Source organism: Puma concolor, chromosome D3 (genome assembly GCF_028749965.1).
Source record: "Puma concolor isolate L17-30 chromosome D3, mPumCon1.1.hap2, whole genome shotgun sequence".
NCBI classification, from domain to species: domain Eukaryota; kingdom Metazoa; phylum Chordata; class Mammalia; order Carnivora; family Felidae; genus Puma; species Puma concolor.
The window spans coordinates 51,804,398-51,823,711 of NC_141678.1; the positions used below are offsets into that span (position 1 = coordinate 51,804,398).

Consider the following 19,314-nt stretch of genomic DNA (forward strand, 5'->3'; position numbering starts at 1 on the left):
GTTATTAAAAATGATTTTCATGTGAATTCTCCGTTGAAATAGATAGGGTTATCGATAGCAGAATCATTTCTTATAAACTCTCATTCTGATTTTATTTGTTAATATTATTAGTAAAGAAACAGAATAGCTATTTTACTTTTTTAATTTTTTTAATGTTTTTTGAATTATTTTGGAGAGCGAGAGAGACAAATCACAAGCAGGGGAAGGGCAGAAAGAGAGAGAGACACTGAATTAGAAGCAGGCTCCAAGTTCTGAGTCGTCAGCACAGAGACTGATGCAGGGATCAAACTTAAGAATCTTTAGATCATGACCTAAGCCGAAGTCAGACACTCAACCAACTGAGCCACCCAGGTGCCCCCAGAATAGCTATTTTAAATCAGTTTTTGAAACGTGCTGGGTAAAAATAATAACAAATTAAAAATTGGAAAATATAATACCACTGGAACCATACTGGGAAACTGTCCTACTTGTTCTAAATTCAGTCCTACTTGTTCTAAAGAAAACAAGTCCTACTTGTTCTAAATTCAGTAATTAATGAATAGGGCAGTCAGATAATTTAATCAGACACAGTGATAGGCACCTGGGCATGAGTACCTTACTTGAAGACATTTTTCTTAAGCACATAGAATATTCCAGATATGTCTGCATGCTCCTTAAGTAATATCACAATTCCTTTCACAAAGAGTGCTTTCACCATTTGAATCTGTGTGACCTAGGAAAATCATCTCTATTAGTTCTGCAATGCATTTAAATAAATAAAGGGGATAGAATTTGGGGGAAGATAAAATAGACCTTTTAAAACGTTTATTTTAGTTCATGACACATGGTAACCAATGAATAATTTTGCTGTAATTACTAATTATGTTTTAAGTTTAAACCATTTCTTCAATAAATGGGTCAGTGTATAAATCTTCAAGTCATATTTGGCCAGTGAAAATAATATACTGTACTTGTATGATTCTTACTATGTGTCAGGCTTCTAATCATCTATTCCATATCATCTTGTTTAACCTCCACCGCAATCACCCTGGGGTAAGCTCTATTATGACATCACCATTTCCATTTTTTTATAGATGAGCAAATTATAACACAGAGGGTATGTTACTTCCCAACATTCACACAATGAGTAAGTAGCCAAATTTAAGATTTGAATCTAAGCCATCTTATTTAGATCTCTTATTTGGAGCTCTGGTCTATACTGCTTCCTGTATTGTTGAATTAGAGTTCCAGGGAAAGAATAGAGTCGGGGGAACCATCTTCTTGGAGAGCTGATTTAAAACTTAGATACTCAGGGGCGCCTGGGTGGCGCAGTCGGTTAAGCGTCCGACTTCAGCCAGGTCACGATCTCGCGGTCCGTGAGTTCGAGCCCCGCGTCAGGCTCTGGGCTGATGGCTCAGAGCCTGGAGCCTGTTTCCGATTCTGTGTCTCCCTCTCTCTCTGCCCCTCCCCCGTTCATGCTCTGTCTCTCTCTGTCCCAAAAATAAAATAAACGTTAAAAAAAAAAAATTTTAAACTTAGATACTCAGATCAGGTTTCTGGCTGGGTTATTGTCAATATTCATACAGCTGAATTGGGTCTTCAACCATTATCATTAAAAAAGCAAATAATGAAAAGAGATGTAACTTATAACTTATTGGTATCTGTTCTTTCCCAAACTTAAGCTATTTCTCCAAGCTGAGACAAACTCTATGGTTTTCTAAAATGTCCTAGGATCATTCTTCATATATCTACAAATCTATTGTTGACCTCAAACTATAAAGCTAAATGTCTCTCCAGCCATCAATGTCTCTTTCCAAATGCAATACTCTTCCTTTACTTCCCAAATTCTTCCATTTAATTTTCTCAGTTTCCACTAACCCATAAGGAAGGTGGTACCCTCAGCATTATAAGAAGATTGAGAGTAAGTAAAAAAAAAAAAAAAAGTCCTACTCAATGGGACAGTAGCATAGTTCAGTAAAACAATCAAATAAACAACAACAAAACTAAATCATGAGGAGTACAGTTAGTTTGGGTTCTATTCTAGAATACAGAGACTCTATGATTTTGAGCCATGTGGTAGTTTTAAAATATATCCTAAAATCCTTTAACTGTCTCCCCTCAAAAAGTAAAGGCTAATTTTTCTTCCCTTTGAGCATGGACTAAATTTGGTTACTCGCTTTTAATGAACAGAATGAAGCAGAAGTGAAAATGAAGAGCAATCCTAAAAGACACTGCAGATTTCTCCTTTGTGCTCTCTTTCTCTCAGATCACTAGCTCTTGGAGAAGCCAACTGATATTTGTGGAAATGATCCCATGGTAGAGAACTAAGGCCTCCTCTAGCCATTTGAGGGTGCCATCTTGGAAACAGATTCTCCAGCCCCAGTCTAGTCTTCAGATGAATGTAGACTTAGTTGAATGAAATTTTATGAGAGTCCCAAGACAGAATAATCCATGTGAGTTGCTTCCAAAATCCTGAGCCACAGAAACTGAGATAATAAACATTTATTGTTTAAATTTATGGCTGAATTTGGAGATAGTTTATTATGCAGAAATAAATAACAAACATAGGCAAGTTACTAGTAATCTCTGAACCATGAAATAAAATTAGCTAGCTAAAATGTTGGAAGAGGGATAGTTTTCCAAGAGCTATGTAAACAGCAGTAGCAGCAACAACAGCAGCAGCAACAACAAAAGATCTGTCTTTTCAATTGCTGTATTACTTATATCCTTCCTATATTAAAGTTTGAGACACAGAAATTTTCAAGTTTCTATTTCCCTTATTTTCCTTTCAACTTATTTCTTTCTATATATATTACTTATTCTCTACTTGGATATACAGATATTAAACCAAGGACACAGATATAATCACCTTACAGCCCTACATATCTTGACAGAGAAAACCACTTTTCTAGTACCACTTATTTAGAAAACTACCCTATCATAGACAATGACGTTTTCATTTTGCCACTGGTCTCAGTTGAAAACCAATAGAGTATGCGTTGTTCAGCACCAACTATTTCAACAATACTGGGAAAATAGTGGAAAAGTTCAGGTCCTACTATAGATGTATGAACATTATTATCTTCATATACAGATGAAAATGTGTGAAATAAAAACATCTCTATGATTTAAATACGCTATGAAATTAGAAAATTTGTTATGAATGAGAAAAAAGTTCATTTACCTTTGCAAGTTATCTTTTATGAACAGGGCTTCAAAACACAGTTTAAATTATTAGGAAGAATTGTAGGCTTATTGAAATAATTTGCATTAAAATATCAGTAACTTGTTTTTATACGTGTATTAATTATAAACAACTGATAATATGCATTTGTAGCACATTTTCAGTATAATAAGATAGGCCATTTTCTAATATTTAATGTGCAAGAAATGACCTCTGGGCCTCTGTAAGATGAACCACGGTAGATATGCACCGACCCATTTGAAGGTAGAAGTGGCATTGTGCAAAACAAGGGGAGAATAAATAAGTGAGAAGCAACCTGTGTTCTAGTCCTTCTTATATCAAGTAGACTTACTCTAACTATTGACCCTATAGTTAATATTGTGCTTGAGTAATAATAGAGTGGTATGAATCAAGGAAATTATATTCTTATATTGATATAAAAATTACAAAGCTAAGCCCTTGTTTACTTGTTTCATTTTTAAGCAATTAGATATAGGAACTCTGAACTTAAATATAATAATTCAAATGAAATAAAAAATAAGTGGAATAAAATAAATGAAATAAAAAATAAACGGAAGTCAACTACACATCTAATGGAATAAAAAAATAAAAGAAAAGGAAAGAAATGAGTAAAAAAGAAAGTTCCCTCATCTGTTCACTGAGAGATTATGTTGACAAAAATGCATTGAGTTTAGTACTAAGTCCTAGGCACTTTATTGAGTGTTGAATATCCAAAGATAAATAATACATGGTCCATGCACTCTTGGAACTCCTTGTCTAGTGTGGAAGGACAGGTGGGTAAATAAAAATTGTAAGACAATGCAATAAAAGATAAAACAGAACCAAGTTCTAGATAAAATAGAAAGAATGGGGGCATCTGGGTGGCTCAGTCAGTGCATCCGACTTTGGCTCAGGTCATGATCTCCCAGTTTGTGAATTCAAGCCCCATGTCGGGCTCTGTGCTGACAACTCAGAGCCTGGAGCCTGCTTCAGATTCTGTCTTCCTTTCTCTCTCTGCCCCTGCCCCGCTCACGCTCTGTCTCTGTCTCTGTCTCTCTCTCTCTCAAGTATAAACATTTAAAATTTAAAGAAAAAATAGAAGGAATACAATTTTGATTTGAATAAGCTAGATAAGATTTCAGAAAGGCAAGGATTCTTGGACTGTCCCTTTAAGAATCATTAAAAAAAATCACAGGTGAAGAAGATGAGACTGAATAAGGTGAAATAAGAAATGTACAAAAACATGGATATGTAGAAAAGAATTAGATACTTGGGGCTAAAATTTACAGAAAGTAGAAGTGGCATTCTATCCTTAGTTCAATTACTAGCAATATTCTTATATGAAATAGCTCAATCTGTGAAAGCTTGGTAAAGGCCTTCAGCAAATAAGTTCATTTCTCTTGTTTTTCTTTTAAAAAGAAGTAATAATTTTATACGCCTGAGAGAAAGTATTTAAAATCAGTGAAGAAATTAAAAATGAGAAAATATTAGGGTAGTAAGAGTCCTTTCCCCTAGAAGCCAGAAGCCCGGAAACAAAGAAAATACATTAGTTTTAATTACACTGTGGACTTTGTCCCTAATGGATTTCCTTCCCAACCTACATTGAATAAAACAACTGCTATGTTTGTTTACTAGTGTGTGTGTGTGTGTGTGTGTGTGTGTGTGTGAGAGAGAGAGAGAGAGAGAGAGAGAGAGAGAGAGAGAGAGAGAGTAGGTGAGAGACAGAGAGACAGTAGGACAGAGGGAGACAGCTTGTAAATAGATGAATCAGTACTCCTCTATAGAGACTGCATGCATCTGATAAATGAGTGTTTGAACCTCCATTTTCTTAGCCAAATTTTTGAAGAACCATCCAATTTATATGGAAGAGGTATTTCATGAGAATGTTCTACATTAAGAAGCCCTTATTATTTTCTATCCCTTAATAGGTTTAACATGAAAGCATGCTGACTGCTGGTGACTTTTATCTATTATTAATTAGGTTTCCTTCCTCCACTAAAATGAATCTTCAAATAATCTAACGGTTACTCTATCTCCATCCATTTGTGAATAGATTTATGACTGTTTTATCATAAATGAAGATTATTTGACCTTCTGTGAATACATTTATTACTGGGCTTGTTCCAGTTCCCTCCTCGCCATGCTTTTTATTCTACCCTGGTCCATTCAAGATCTTCACTCAGGGTTCTCCATGTCTCCACAGAACCAGTACTAGAAATCATGGTTTCTTTCTTCTCGTTTCCTTATCCAATTTTTTATACTAGAGTCCCTTACTCATTTTCCATCTTCCATTAACAATATAGAAAATGAAACTCTCCACATTTTCAAAATTTTGTATGATTGACTTTCTCATTTTATAGTTGATCCTTACATAGCTTTGGGATTTTCACAGAAAAGACTATTGCTCACTTTTCAAAGAAGAAAGTAGTGATTCAGAGATGTTAAATGGCATTACCTCCTTTACCCAGATAAAAAGTGGAGTAGTTGAGATTTAATACCTATTCCAGATGAAATGTAGTGCTTCAAATCTTCCCTGCTTCTGGAAACAACTTAGAAATTCTAAAGTTGCTAAACTTTACTTCTTACCTTACATTCAATTCTAAGTAACCTGCATCTCTATTTAGCAATGTTAGCCTGCCCTTCTTACAACTGATGTTTCCTTCACCTGCTTCTTTCCCTATTATTTCCATATCTTATGTTTAATCTCTCATTTTTACTATTATCTGAATAATAGTCATAATTATCATGAAAGTGTTTATAAAAAGGATCATTCCTTCTAAAGTTATAAACAGAGGAGCATATATTCTCAGAAAACAAAATCAAAGGAAACAGCAGCAGCAAGACTAAATCTGCATATTGGTCTTCTAAGACCTCATTTTAGAGTCTATTCCATTATTGCGCTAATCAGAGAGACAAGAAACTTTTGCAGAAACATTTGCAAAGAGTTTACCCTGGAGTGATGGGCCATTACACTAAAGAAAAAAAGAATTCTGGAAGCATGTCCATCGGTAGACATCATTAACCCAGGTGAGAAAGTAAAATGAGTGAAAAAAATTAATTATTAATATAGCACTTATGTGGCTGCTATTATTTAGGAGTCATATTCTAAAAATCCCATTTTCTGTCAGAAATAATTCCATAAAAAGCTCAGTTACGGACTCACATTTAAGTCGTATTTCTAGGTTCACTGAATTGGGTTATGGTGTGAATTCATGATCCAAAAATCAGTATTCTGGATGTATTCTGTGCATTTTATGTTTATTGCCAAATTTAGATACTGACTTTCCATTTTTTTAATTTTTCTTTCTTTTTTTGGAGGGTCTTTCTTTCTTTCAAGGATTGGTGGCTTTCCATTTCTACTGTTTACTCATGACATTATCTAGCTCTTAGTAAATCTGTCATATTTCATAATTTAAGACTTTTGAAAGACTTTTTCCAGTTTTATGGAAATACAATTGGCATATGACATTGTGTAAGTTTACAGTGTATACCATGATAATGTAATACCCATATCTATTGCAAAATAATTACCAAAGCAGGGTTAGTTAACACTTCCATCAGAACACTTCATTAAATGGGTGATTGGTATTAAGGAGGGCACTTGTGATGAGCAGTGCGTGTTATATGTAAATGATGAATCATTAAATTCTCTTGAAACCAATATTACACTGTATGTTAACTAACTAGAATTTAAATAAAAACTTGAAATAAAAAAAACCTTCACATGCGTGTGTTTGCGTGCATGTGTGTGTGTGTGTGTGTGTGTGTGTGTGTGTGTGCGTGTTAACATTTAATATCTACTCTGTTAGCAACTTTCAAGTTATAATACAATACTGTTAACTACAGTCATCATGTTGTACATTAGGTCCCCTTATTCATTTTATGGAAGTGGAAATCCATACCCTTTGACAAACACCTCCCCATTTCCTGCACCCCCACAGTTCCCACGTTACCACAAATCTACTCTCTGTTTACATGAGTTCAGCTTTTCTTAGAGACCACATATAAGTGATGTCTTGTATTTGTCTTTCCTGACTTCTTGCACTTAGCACATTGCCTTTGAGATCCATCCATATTGTTGCAAATGGCAGGATTTCTTTCTTTCTCATGGCTGAATAATAGTCCATTCAATAGATACAGACATAGATGATAGATATAGATATAGATATAGATATTGATATAGATATAGATAAAGATACAGATATAGATAGATATGGAAACATCCTAAATGTCTTTCTACAGATAAATGGATAAAGATGTGTGTCTGTTTATCTAGCACAGGTTGTTTCTTTATCTCAGCTATTGTGAATGATGGTACAATGATGAACATGAGAATGTAGATATCTCTTTGAAATACTGATTTCATCTTTTTCAGATGTATACCCACAGTGGGATTCCTGGGTCATATGGTAGTTTTATTTCTATTTTTTGAGGAATCTCCAAACATTTTTCCACAGTGGTTGTACCAACTTACAATACAATCAACAGTACACATTAGTTCCCTTTACTCCACATCCTGCCAATACTTCTTTCTTTCTTTTTTTTTTTTTTTTTTAGTTTATTTATTTTGAGTGAGAGAGAGAGAGAGAGTGCTGAAGGGGCAGAGAGACAGGGAGAGAGAGAATCACAACTTGGCTCTGCACTGACACAGCACAGAGCCTGATGCAGGGCTCAAACTCACAAACCATGAGATGATGACCTGGGCCAAAATCAAAAGCTGTACACTAACTCACTGAGCCACCCGGGCTCTGCCAATACTTATTTCTTATCTCTTTGACAATAGCCATTCTGACAGGTGTAAGTTGATATCTCATTATGGTTTTGACTTGCATTTCTCCAGATCCTGATGTGAGTAATGTGGAACACATTTTCATGTACCTGTTGGCTATTTCCATATCTCCTTAGGAAAACATTTTTAATTGGGTTATATTTTTATTTTTATTTTTTCTATTGAGTTGTATGAGTTCTTTATATATTTTGAATATTAACGGTATAGAGTAGATATGTTTGCAAATATTTCTGCAACTCAGAAATGACTCTTTGCATATACAGTCAACTAATATTTTACAAAGGAACAAAGAATACTCAATAGAACAAGGGAAGTCTTTTCAATGAAAGGTGTTGGGAATTCTAGATAATCACATCAGAAGAATGAAACGGGAAGCTCCGAGAAGATGGCGGCGTAGGAGGACGCTGGGCTCACCATGCGTCCTGCTGATCACTTAGATTCCACCTACACCTGCCTAAATAACCCAGAAAACCACCAGAAGACTAGCAGAATGGAGTCTCCGGAGCCAAGCGCAGACGAGAGGCCCACGGAAGAGGGTAGGAAGGGCGGAGAGGCAGTGCACGCTGCATGGACTGGCTGGAGGGAGCCGGACTGGCGGGAGGGAGCCGGGGCGGAGCGGCAGCCTGCTGGCCAAGCAGAGCCCCCGAGTCTGGCTGGCAAAAGCGGCGGGGCCAGACGGAGTGTGTTCTGACAGCAAGCGGGACTTAGCATCTGGGAGGTCATAAGTTAACAACTCTGTTCGTGAAGCGTGAAGGCTGGAGGACAAAGGGAGGGAGAGTTGCTGAGACCCAGGGCGACAGAGCTCAGTTGGGTGGGGAACAAAGGCGCTCGCCAGCGCCATCTCCCTCGCCCATCCCCCAGCCAAAATCCCAAAGGGAACCAGTTCCTGCCAGGGAACTTGCTTGCTCCGCGCAAACACCCAGCTGTGCTTCTGCGGAGCCACCCCGCCGAAAGCAGGTCTGACTCCCTCCCGCTGCCACAGGGCCCCTCCTGAAGTGGATCACCGAAGGAGAAGTGAGCTAAGCCTGCCCCTCCCGCCCCCGTGCACCTTGCCTTACCCACCCCAGCTAATACGCCAGATCCCCAGCACCACAAGCCTGGCAGTGTGCAAGTAGCCCAGACGGGCCACACCACCCCACAGTGAATCCTGCCCCTAGGAGAGGGGAAGAGAAGGCACACACCAGTCTGACTGTGGCCCCAGTGGTGGGCTGGGGGCAGACATCAGGTCTGACTACAGCCCCGCCCACCAACTCCAGTATACACCACAGCACAGGGGAAGTGCCCTGCAGGTCTGCACCACTCTAGGGACTATCCAAAATGACCAAACGGAAGAATTCCCCTCAAAAGAATCTCCAGGAAATAACAACAGCTAATGAACTGATCAAAAAGGATTTAAATAATATAACAGAAAGTGAATTTAGAATAATAGTCATAAAATTATCGCTGGGCTTGAAAACAGTACAGAGGACAGCAAAGAATCTATTGCTACAGAGATCAAGGGACTAAGGAACAGTCAGGAGGAGCTGAAAAACGCTTTAAATGAGATACAAAATAAAATGGAAACGACCACAACTTGGATTGAAGAGGCAGATGAGAGAATAGGTGAAGTAGAAGATAAAATTGGGGAAAAAGAGGAAGCTGAGAAAAAGAGAGAAAAAAATCCAGGAGTATGAGGGGAAAATTAGAGAACTAAGTGATACACTAAAAAGAAATAATATACGCATAATTGGTATCCCAGATGAGGAAGAGAGAGGGAAAGGTGCTGAAGGGGTACTTGAAGAAATAATAGCTGAGAACTTCCGTGAACTGGGGAAGGAAAAAGGCATTGAAATCCAAGAGGCACAGAGATCTCCCTTCAGACGTAACTTGAATCGATCTTCTATACGACATATCATAGTGAAACTGGCAAAATACAAGGAAAAAGAGAAAATTCTGAAAGCAGCAAGGGATAAACGTGCCCTAACATATAAAGAGAGACCTATACTCGTGACTGATCTCTCTTTTGAAACTTGGCAGGCCAAAAAGGATTGGCACGAGATCTTCAATGTGTTGACCAGGAAAAATATGCAGCCGAGAATCCTTTATCCAGCAAGTCTGTCATTTAGAATAGAAGGAGAGATAAAGGTCTTACCAAACAAACAAAAACTGAAGGAATTTGTCACCACTAAACCAGCCCTACAAGAGATCCTAAGGGGGATCCTGTGAGACAAAGTACTAGAGACATCGATACAAGCATGAAACCTACGGACATCACAATGACTCTAAACCCATATCTTCCTACAATAAAACTGAATGTAAATGGATTAAATGCGCCAACCAAAAGACATAGGGTATCAGAATGGATAAAAAAAACAAGACCCATCTATTTGCTGTCTACAAGAGACTCATTTTAGACCTGAGGACACCTTTAGATTGAGAGTGAGGGGATGGAGAACTATTTATCATGCTACTGGAAGCCAAAAGAAAGCTGGAGTAGCCATACTTATATCAGACAAACTAGACTTTAAATTAAAGGCTGTAACAAGAGATGAAGAAGGGCATTATATAATAATTACAGGGTCTATCCATCAGGAAGAGCTAACAATTATAAATGTCTATGCGCTAAATACTGGAGCCCCCAAATATATAAAACAATTACTTATAAACATAAGCAACCTTATTGATAAGAATGTGGTAATTGCAGGGGACTTTAACACTCCACTTACAGAAATGGATAGATCATCTAGACACACGGTCAATAAAGAAACAAGGGCCCTGAATGAGACATTGGATCAGATGGACTTGACAGATATATTTAGAACTCTGCATCCCAAAGCAACAGAATATACTTTCTTCTCGAATGCACATGGAACATTCTCCAAGATAGATCATACACTGGGTCACAAAACAGCCCTTCATAAGTATACAAGAATTGAAATTATACCATGCATACTTTCAGACCACAATGCTATGAAGCTTGAAATCAACCACAGGAAAAAGTCTGGAAAACCTCCAAAAGCATGGAGGTTAAAGAACACCCTACTAACGAATGAGTGGGTCAACCAGGCAATTAGAGAAGAAATTTAAAAAATATATGGAAACAAACGAAAATGAAAATACAACAATCCAAACGCTTTGGGACGCAGCAAAGGCAGTCCTGAGAGGAAAATACATTGCAATCCAGGCCTATCTCAAGAAACAAGAAAAATCCCAAATACAAAATCTAACAGCACACCTAAAGGAAATAGAAGCAGAACAGCAAAGGCAGCCTAAACCCAGCAGAAGAAGAGAAATAATGAAGATCAGAGCAGAAATAAACAATATAGAATCTAAAAAAACTGTAGAGCAGATCAACGAAACCAAGAGTTGGTTTTTTGAAAAAATAAACAAAATTGACAAACCTCTATCCAGGCTTCTCAAAAAGAAAAGGGAGATGATGGGGAGCCTGGGTGGCGCAGTCGGTTAAGCGTCCGACTTCAGCCAGGTCACGATCTCGCGGTCCATGAGTTCGAGCCCCGCGTCGGGCTCTGGGCTGATGGCTCAGAGCCTGGAGCCTGTTTCCGATTCTGTGTCTCCCTCTCCCTCTGCCCCTCCCCCGTTCATGCTCTTTCTCTCTCTGTCCCAAAAATAAATAAACGTTAAAAAAAAAAAAAAAGTTTAAAAAAAAATAAATAAAAAAAAAAGAAAAGGGAGATGACCCAAATAGATAAAATCATGAATGAAAATGGAATTATTACAACCAATCCCTCAGAGATACAAACAATTATCAGGGAATACTATGAAAAATTATATGTCAACAAACTGGACAACCTGGAAGAAATGGACAAATTCCTAAACACCCACACTCTTCCAAAACTCAATCAAGAGGAAATAGAAAGCTTGAACAGACCCATAACCAGCGAAGAAATTGAATCAGTCATCAAAAATCTCCCAACAAATAAGAATCCAGGACAGATGGCTTCCCAGGGGAGTTCTACCAGACGTTTAAAGCAGAGATAATACCTATCCTTCTCAAGCTATTCCAAGAAATAGAAAGGGAAGGAAAACTTCCAGACTCATTCTATGAAGCCAGTATTACTTTGATTCCTAAACCAGACAGAGACCCAGCAAAAAAAGAGAACTACAGGCCAATATCACTGATGAATATGGAGGCAACAATTCTCCATAAGATACTATCAAATCGAATTCAACAGCATATAAAAAGAATTATTCACCATGATCAAGTGGGATTCATTCCTGGGATGCAGGGCTAGTTCAACATTTGCAAATCAATCAGTGTGATACATCACATTAATAAAAGAAAAGATAAGAACAATATGATCCTGTCAATCGATGGAGAAAAGGCCTTTGACAAAATTCAGCACCCTTTCTTAATAAAAACCCTTGAGAAAGTCGGGATAGAAGGAACATATTTAACATCATAAAAGCCATTTATGAAAAGCCCACAGCTAACATCATCCTCAATGGGGAAAAACTGAGAGCTTTTTCCCTGAGATCAGGAACACGACAGGGATGCCCAGTCTCACCGCTGTCGTTTAACATAGTGTTGGAAGACTTAAATGTAAGACCTGAAACCATAAAACTCCCAAAAGAAAACATAGGAGGAAAGCTCATTGACATTAGTCTTTGCAACAATTTAAAAAAAATTAAGTTTATTTATTTTGAGAGACAGAGAGAGCCGAAGAGGGTCTGAGAGAGAGGGGGAGAATCTCAGGCAGGCTCTGTGCCTGATGCAGGGCTAGCACTCACAAACCATGAGAGCATAGCCTGAGCTGAAAACAAGAGTCAGATGCTAACCAAATGAGTCACCCAGGATCCCCTGCAACATTTTTTTCTGAGATGACATCAAAATCACAAGAAACAAAAGCAGAAATAAAGGGACTACATCAAACTGAAAAACTTCTACACAGCAAAAGAAACAATCAACAAAATGAAAGACAAACTAAGAAATGAAAGAAAATATTTCAGATTCTTAATTTAGGAATTCAGAACCAAATATCTACAAATATGGTGAATCCTTTCTGAAATAAATATTTTTAAATGATAGTGTTTTTTTTTTACAAATGTCAACGTAAAATTATTGGATTATTCTATATTTATATGTTACCCCAAACTCTTATTTCTGAATACTTAGGCTAAATATGAGATGCACAAATATATGAATCTATTTGGAATTAGATGACTCTAGTTCAAATTTTAGCATTCTGTCCTTTACTGCTATGTGACCTTAGTTATCTACAACTTCTCTAGGGATCAGTATCTGTATCTTTTATGAAATAGGGATACTAATATTGCCCGCTTCATAAAGTGAGAATTAAATGATGTGAAATAATGTAAATTGCTCAAAACTGCTTCATACATAACATGTAATTAACAGATGTTAAAAAAATTATTTTCTTTTATTTTTAAGTTCACTTATTTATTTTTGAGAGAGAGAAGGAGCAGCGGAGGGACAGAGAGAGAGGGAGAGAGAGAATCCCAAGCAAGCTCCACATTGCCAGTGCAGAGCCCAAGCTGGAGCTCAGTCTCACCAACCATGAGATCATGATCTGAGCTGAAATCAAGAGTCTGAGGCTTAACAGAATGAGCCACCCATGACTTCCAAAGATTAATTTCTATTATCAAAAAAAATTTGTTCAAAATTGATCTATATTTATATTTGTTTATATCAGTATTAGCAAACGTGTTTTTTTTAAAGGACTAATTATTTTAGGCTTTGGAGATAATATGGTCTCTCTCTAGCAACTACTTAAATCTGCTTTGTGAGAGGAAAGCATTCATACCTAACACTCAAATGAGTGTGCATGGTTTTTCCAATAAAACTCTATTTTCAAAAACAGGCAGCAGGTCAGATTTGAGTGGCAGACTGGGTTGTGAGCCCTGGTTTCTACGCTTAAAATCAAATGCAATGGTTTAATAAGAATCACTTAGTACGTCCTTAAAACTGTAAATTTTTTTAATGTTTATTTATTTTTCAGAGGGAGACAGACAGAAGGTGGGCATGGGAGGGGCAGAGAGAGAGGGAGACACAGATTCCAAAGCAGGTTCCAAGCTCTGAGCTATCAGCACAGAGCCCAGCCTGGGGCTCAGACTCACAAACCATGAGATCATGACCTGAGCCAAAGTCAGACGCTGAGCCCGCTGAGCCCACTGAGCCACTGGGACCCAAGAGCCCCAAAACTGTAAATTTTTAAATGAACATTTAAGACTCCCAAGAAAGTATTTCTTTGCCCACAATCCTCCATATAGTTTATCTTTGTCTTAAATTCCATATCAATGTTTATAGTTTTCTTAGCAAATAGAGGTCAGCACAAGGAGAAAATTAATTTTTCTTTAAAAATTAAACAATGTCATAGAGCGGTTTGCCCATTGTATATTCGGCGCATATTAAAAGCATTTATAACATCTCTTAGGATTACTAAACACATGAGAAATAAGCACAGAACAACAATAAAAATGTAAATTATTCTACTTCAATGACTTATGTTACCCTTCCCTTTGTGTATAAATGGAACTCTTTTACTCAGACAGGTCAAAGGAAAGTGAAATTATAAAACGAAAAAGAATTGGAAGGAAGCAGGAAATTTATGCCCTCTGATGTAGGTAGATACTATGAAATTATACTGAAAAACTTGTTTAGGTACAATAACTATATGCCTTTAACTTGGGGCAGATGCCTCACAACTTATTGAAATTAAAAAAAAAAAAAAAAATAACAAAGTACCGAGTAGTGATTTCTCAACATATTTGAGGATTTGTAATGGAAGGGCTGGAGGATCAACTTAACAGAGGATTTTGCTGACATGAAAACTGATGATTCTTAATATAAAAATATGAACGCTTCAAATAAGAATAGCAAGATTGCACCAGCTGCTTGTAGATATAAATAAATCTGTTATGCGTTTATTTGATAAATTATGTATTCTGTGTTTGAATCAGTGGACTTCAATTTTACTTTCATTTGTACTGCACAATTTTCTACTTCTTATCTGTAATCTATATTATGCAATCTAATAGTAACATCATATGTACCAAGCATCATACGCACCAAACACCATACATACCAAATAAATCTTAACTACCTGACATTCAACCCAGCTGCATGCACATACAACCTCTCTCTCTTTTGTGCGCGCGCACACACAGACAGACACACACACACACACACACACACACACACACACACACTCACACAGGCATGGAACAAAATGGCTTTATATAACACAGAAATTATATCTGTAGAAATTTTAGTATCACAGAGAATAATTTGTTTAAAATAATTTCAAGAGAGTGGCAAATAATCCTTTTCCATAAGAAGTAATGTTTTTTTCTTCTTTTTTTACAAGTTGCTTTAATGAACAAGACCTTTTAGTGTTAATATTCATGAAACCAACCAGGTGCAACAAGCACAGAGCACAATACAAGGCCCAAAAGGCATATTAGAGTTTCTGAACATGATTCTTCCTCCTCCTATTATTTTGCACATTAACCATTTACAGAAGAGTTGGAGATGTGCTCAATCTACTTATCATTCATCCATGATATATGTAATTGATTTTAAGGTGAGAAATTCCAGTTCAAATAGCTTTTGGAATATTCACTTTTAGGTGAAGTGATATTATGTCTTCTACAATGCCTTGAATATTATCCAGATTATTAACATATTACACATGGATTATCGATTATTACATGAAACAGAAGTAAAACTCTTGAGTGTACTACCTAATTTAATTGAAATTTAATTATATAATGCATTGGAAAGTATCTTGCAAAAAGTTATTGTTATGTCTCACTTCTCTAGCATAGTTATTACACATGGTACAGACAACACACTTGAAAACATCTTGATTTTTTTTAAATGCTGAGTACAATTCCAAATGCAGGCATTCAGAAATTGTAAATCCCTTTACTTTAGTGAATTTGCCCTTCTCCTCTCTCCACAACTTTCCACCTACTCATGCTTTAGTATTAGTGTTCCCCAATTATATTATCTATTTATCTATTTACCTATCTATCTATCTAGAATGTTCTACCACTATTCTACCTTACTTCTAGCCTCTAGCCTCTCCCACATATATATATATATATATATATATATATATATATATATATATATATATGGGACAAACACACACACACACTCACATATTAAAAGTACAGCAGTATGGAGTCTCATACGACCAGATTTTAATAACAAATATGTATTTTAATATCTGCATGTCCTTAAATAAGTAACTTTTCTGATTTGGAATTTCTATGTCTAGTACAAAGCAGATAATAATACCAATATGATATTCTTTGTAAGGATTATATTAGCTTTGCAATATAAGTAAACATTCAATAAATGCCTGGTAGTACTTGTTATATTGGCATCAGCACACAAAAGCTCTATTTAGAATGTTGAATGAAGAACTGAGAACCCTATAAAGAGGATATTATTTAAAAGGGTTCAGAGCTGCCTGAAGGGATACATAGCCAGTATCACTAGTAGGTATTTGAACGTGGCTGCAGACTATGGGAAGAAACCTAGTGAGGGTGATAATGTACATTATTCCTACACATAGTAGCAGTATATCCTGGCATTCTTTGCAACATGAAAGTATCACCAAAGTACCACACCTAGTATCCCAACAATTAAGACCTAGAGTACCAATCTAGAATATCTGTTTGTCTAGATGACCCACAACTGTCTTCTGCCTTTTTCTTTTTGTAGTGCTCTGGCTCAAGGTAGGGACTGTGGCCATGGGTATAGAAATTGTTTAAAGATAAGTTGGAGATAGCATTTTTAAAACAAAACCAATTCTATTTTAAAGGGTTGAGATTTCAACTAAGTTTATGGGAATTAGGTACAGTATTTTAAACTGCCAAATGACAGAAAAGATGCAACCTTAGAATGACTGGTCTGGAAGAAGTGTGGAAGATAGACCAGAGGATAAAAGGCAGTGGTTAAAAGTATATCAGCAATCCAAGTGAAAATTTTAGTTTGGATGGAATTAAAATAATGGTATATATTTAAAGATAACCAGAAGCTAGATTTACCACAAGGTAAATATTATTGTTGAGAGTTAAGGCTTTAGGCAGCAGGTTAGGATGGAGTGGGGAGGTAGTTTCAGATATTAGATGAGGATAGAGCCAAACATGTGACTATAATAGAATGGGTAACACCAAATATGTGGCTTCTGCTAAAGACTAACTTGAATTTTTGCAGGAAGTCAACAGGGGACTTAGGCACAGTGGTATAAGATAGGAATAAAGAAGTTAGGGTGCATTGTGGAAGCTTAAACACTAAAAATAAGGCCATTTGCTACTTATAAGACCCAAGGCATAAGTCACATTTGTGGTTGCAGCAAGTTTTGTTCAATTAATATATTCTATGCTATTTAACAAAATTTATTTGGTGTCTATGTGCCTGGTTTAGTTAGCCACAGGCATATATATAAAGAGATAGTAAGAAATGGTACAAATCATCCAAAATCTGGGGGCATGGCTAAGTCTTTGGAGCATATGGTAATAGCTGAGGTCCTTGGAAAGCTCTAGTGATAGGGGTTCAGGCAGGGCAATACTCTTGACTTCAATTTTTTTCAATGTTATGCTTGAATTAATTTTATTAAGCAAAAATTAAAAATTAAAAAATACATTTTAGTTACTTTGAATAATACTCCTATTGAACCAACTTTCTTTTAATGCATAAGATTCTTTTCTTCATCCTTTTTCAAAACTAAGATGTACTCCAGAGTCTGACTCCTTTTTTGATGCTTAACCATTGACAACTTTTAAACCTCACCTCCTGCTTCTCTGCTTCCCCTCTTCCCATACATCTGCTTAAGTGGATAAGAAACCCTATGCGCACAATCCTGCAACTTCTACAGAAGGAAATGCAAACCGTAGAAACTCTGGCCTCGGACTGAAGAATAAAATGAAACTAGACACAGATGTCACACTGTACACAAAATGAGCTATAAACCTAAGTATAAAATGAAATATTATAAAACAACTAGAAGAAAATATAGGGGAAAAATCTATGTGAAATGAAGTCAAAGAGGTTTTGGATACAACATCAAAAGCATAACCCCATGAGAGAAAAATAGATGTAAGACTTATTTCAAATTTAAAAAAATGTACTGCAAAATGCACTGTTAATATAATGAAAGAAAAGCCACAGGTTTGAAAAGATCTTTCCAGTAAACATATCTAATATAAGACTTCTAATAGAAATATACAAATAGGTCTTAAAATTTAATCATAAAAGTACGAACCCAATTAAGAAGAAGGGGAAAAGAGGTGCCTGGGTGGCTCAGTTGGTTAAGTGTCTTACTTCGGCCCAGGTCATGATCTCACAGTTTGTGGATTCGAGCCCTGTATCGGGCTCTGTGCTGATGACTCAGAGCCTGGAGCCTGCTTAGGATTTTGTGTCTCCCTCTCTCTCTCTGCCCCTCTCCTGCTCACACACTCTCTCTCCTTCAAAAATAAACATTAAAAATTTTTTTTAAAAAAAGAAGAGGGGGAAAACTCTTAGTACACACCTCACCAAAGAAGATATATATAGAGAAAATAGGCACATGAAAAGATGCTCAACATTCTTTGTCATTATGGGATTGCATTTTTTTAATAAGATAAATAATAATCCTATTAGAAAAGCCTAAGCCACCTGAAAGCTGCCCAGACTAATTGCTGGAGACAATGTGGATCAAGAGCTCTCATTCGCTGCTGGTGGCAACACAAAATAGTACAGCCACCTTGGAAGATAATTTGGCAGTTTCTTTCAAAGCAAAGACAGTCTTACAGTATGATCAAGAAATCATGTTCCTAAGTATTTTCCCAAAGTACTTAAAAACTTATTTCCCCAAATAAATAGCAGATGAACATTTACACTAGCTTATTCATAATATCCAAAATGTTGAAGCAACCAGATGCCCTTAAATAAGTGAAGGGATAAACAAACTGTGGTACATCCCTAAAAGAGAATTATTCAGTGACAAAAAGAAGAGAGTTATCAAGCCGTTTAAAACATGAATGAATGTTAGCAATAAGCTGCTAAGTGAAAGAAGCCAATCTTAAAGAGTTTCATACTGTATGATACCATTTATATGAAATTCCTGAAAAGGCAAACTATAGCATCAATAAACAAATCAGTAGTTGTCTGTGTTTCAAGACGGGAGAAGGTTAATTATAATGGTGGACACATACCACTATGCATTTGTCAAAATTCATGTAACTTTAAAACAGAAGTGTGTGTTAATTTAAAGAAAAGATTTAGGAATTCAGGGATCCCAGGATATAATGCAAAATGTGACAAAATAACTCTTTAATAAATGTTTAAAACAAACTTATTGAAGTGGATGGATGAAAAAGGAACTGTCACAAAGATATACATATAAATCAA

General features: G+C 36.5%; 1 long non-coding RNA gene across 2 annotated transcripts in view; it reads left to right on the plus strand.

Annotated features, from left to right (window-relative positions):
• The first annotated feature begins 1,077 nt into the window (after positions 1-1,077).
• LOC147575566 (uncharacterized) overlaps positions 1,078-19,314 on the plus strand; it is a 110,850-nt gene continuing 92,613 nt past the window's right edge. For both annotated transcript variants that reach the window (XR_015242731.1, XR_015242730.1), the window contains exon 1: positions 1,078-1,126. This is a non-coding gene — a long non-coding RNA (uncharacterized LOC147575566). The remainder of the gene's footprint in view (positions 1,127-19,314) is intronic.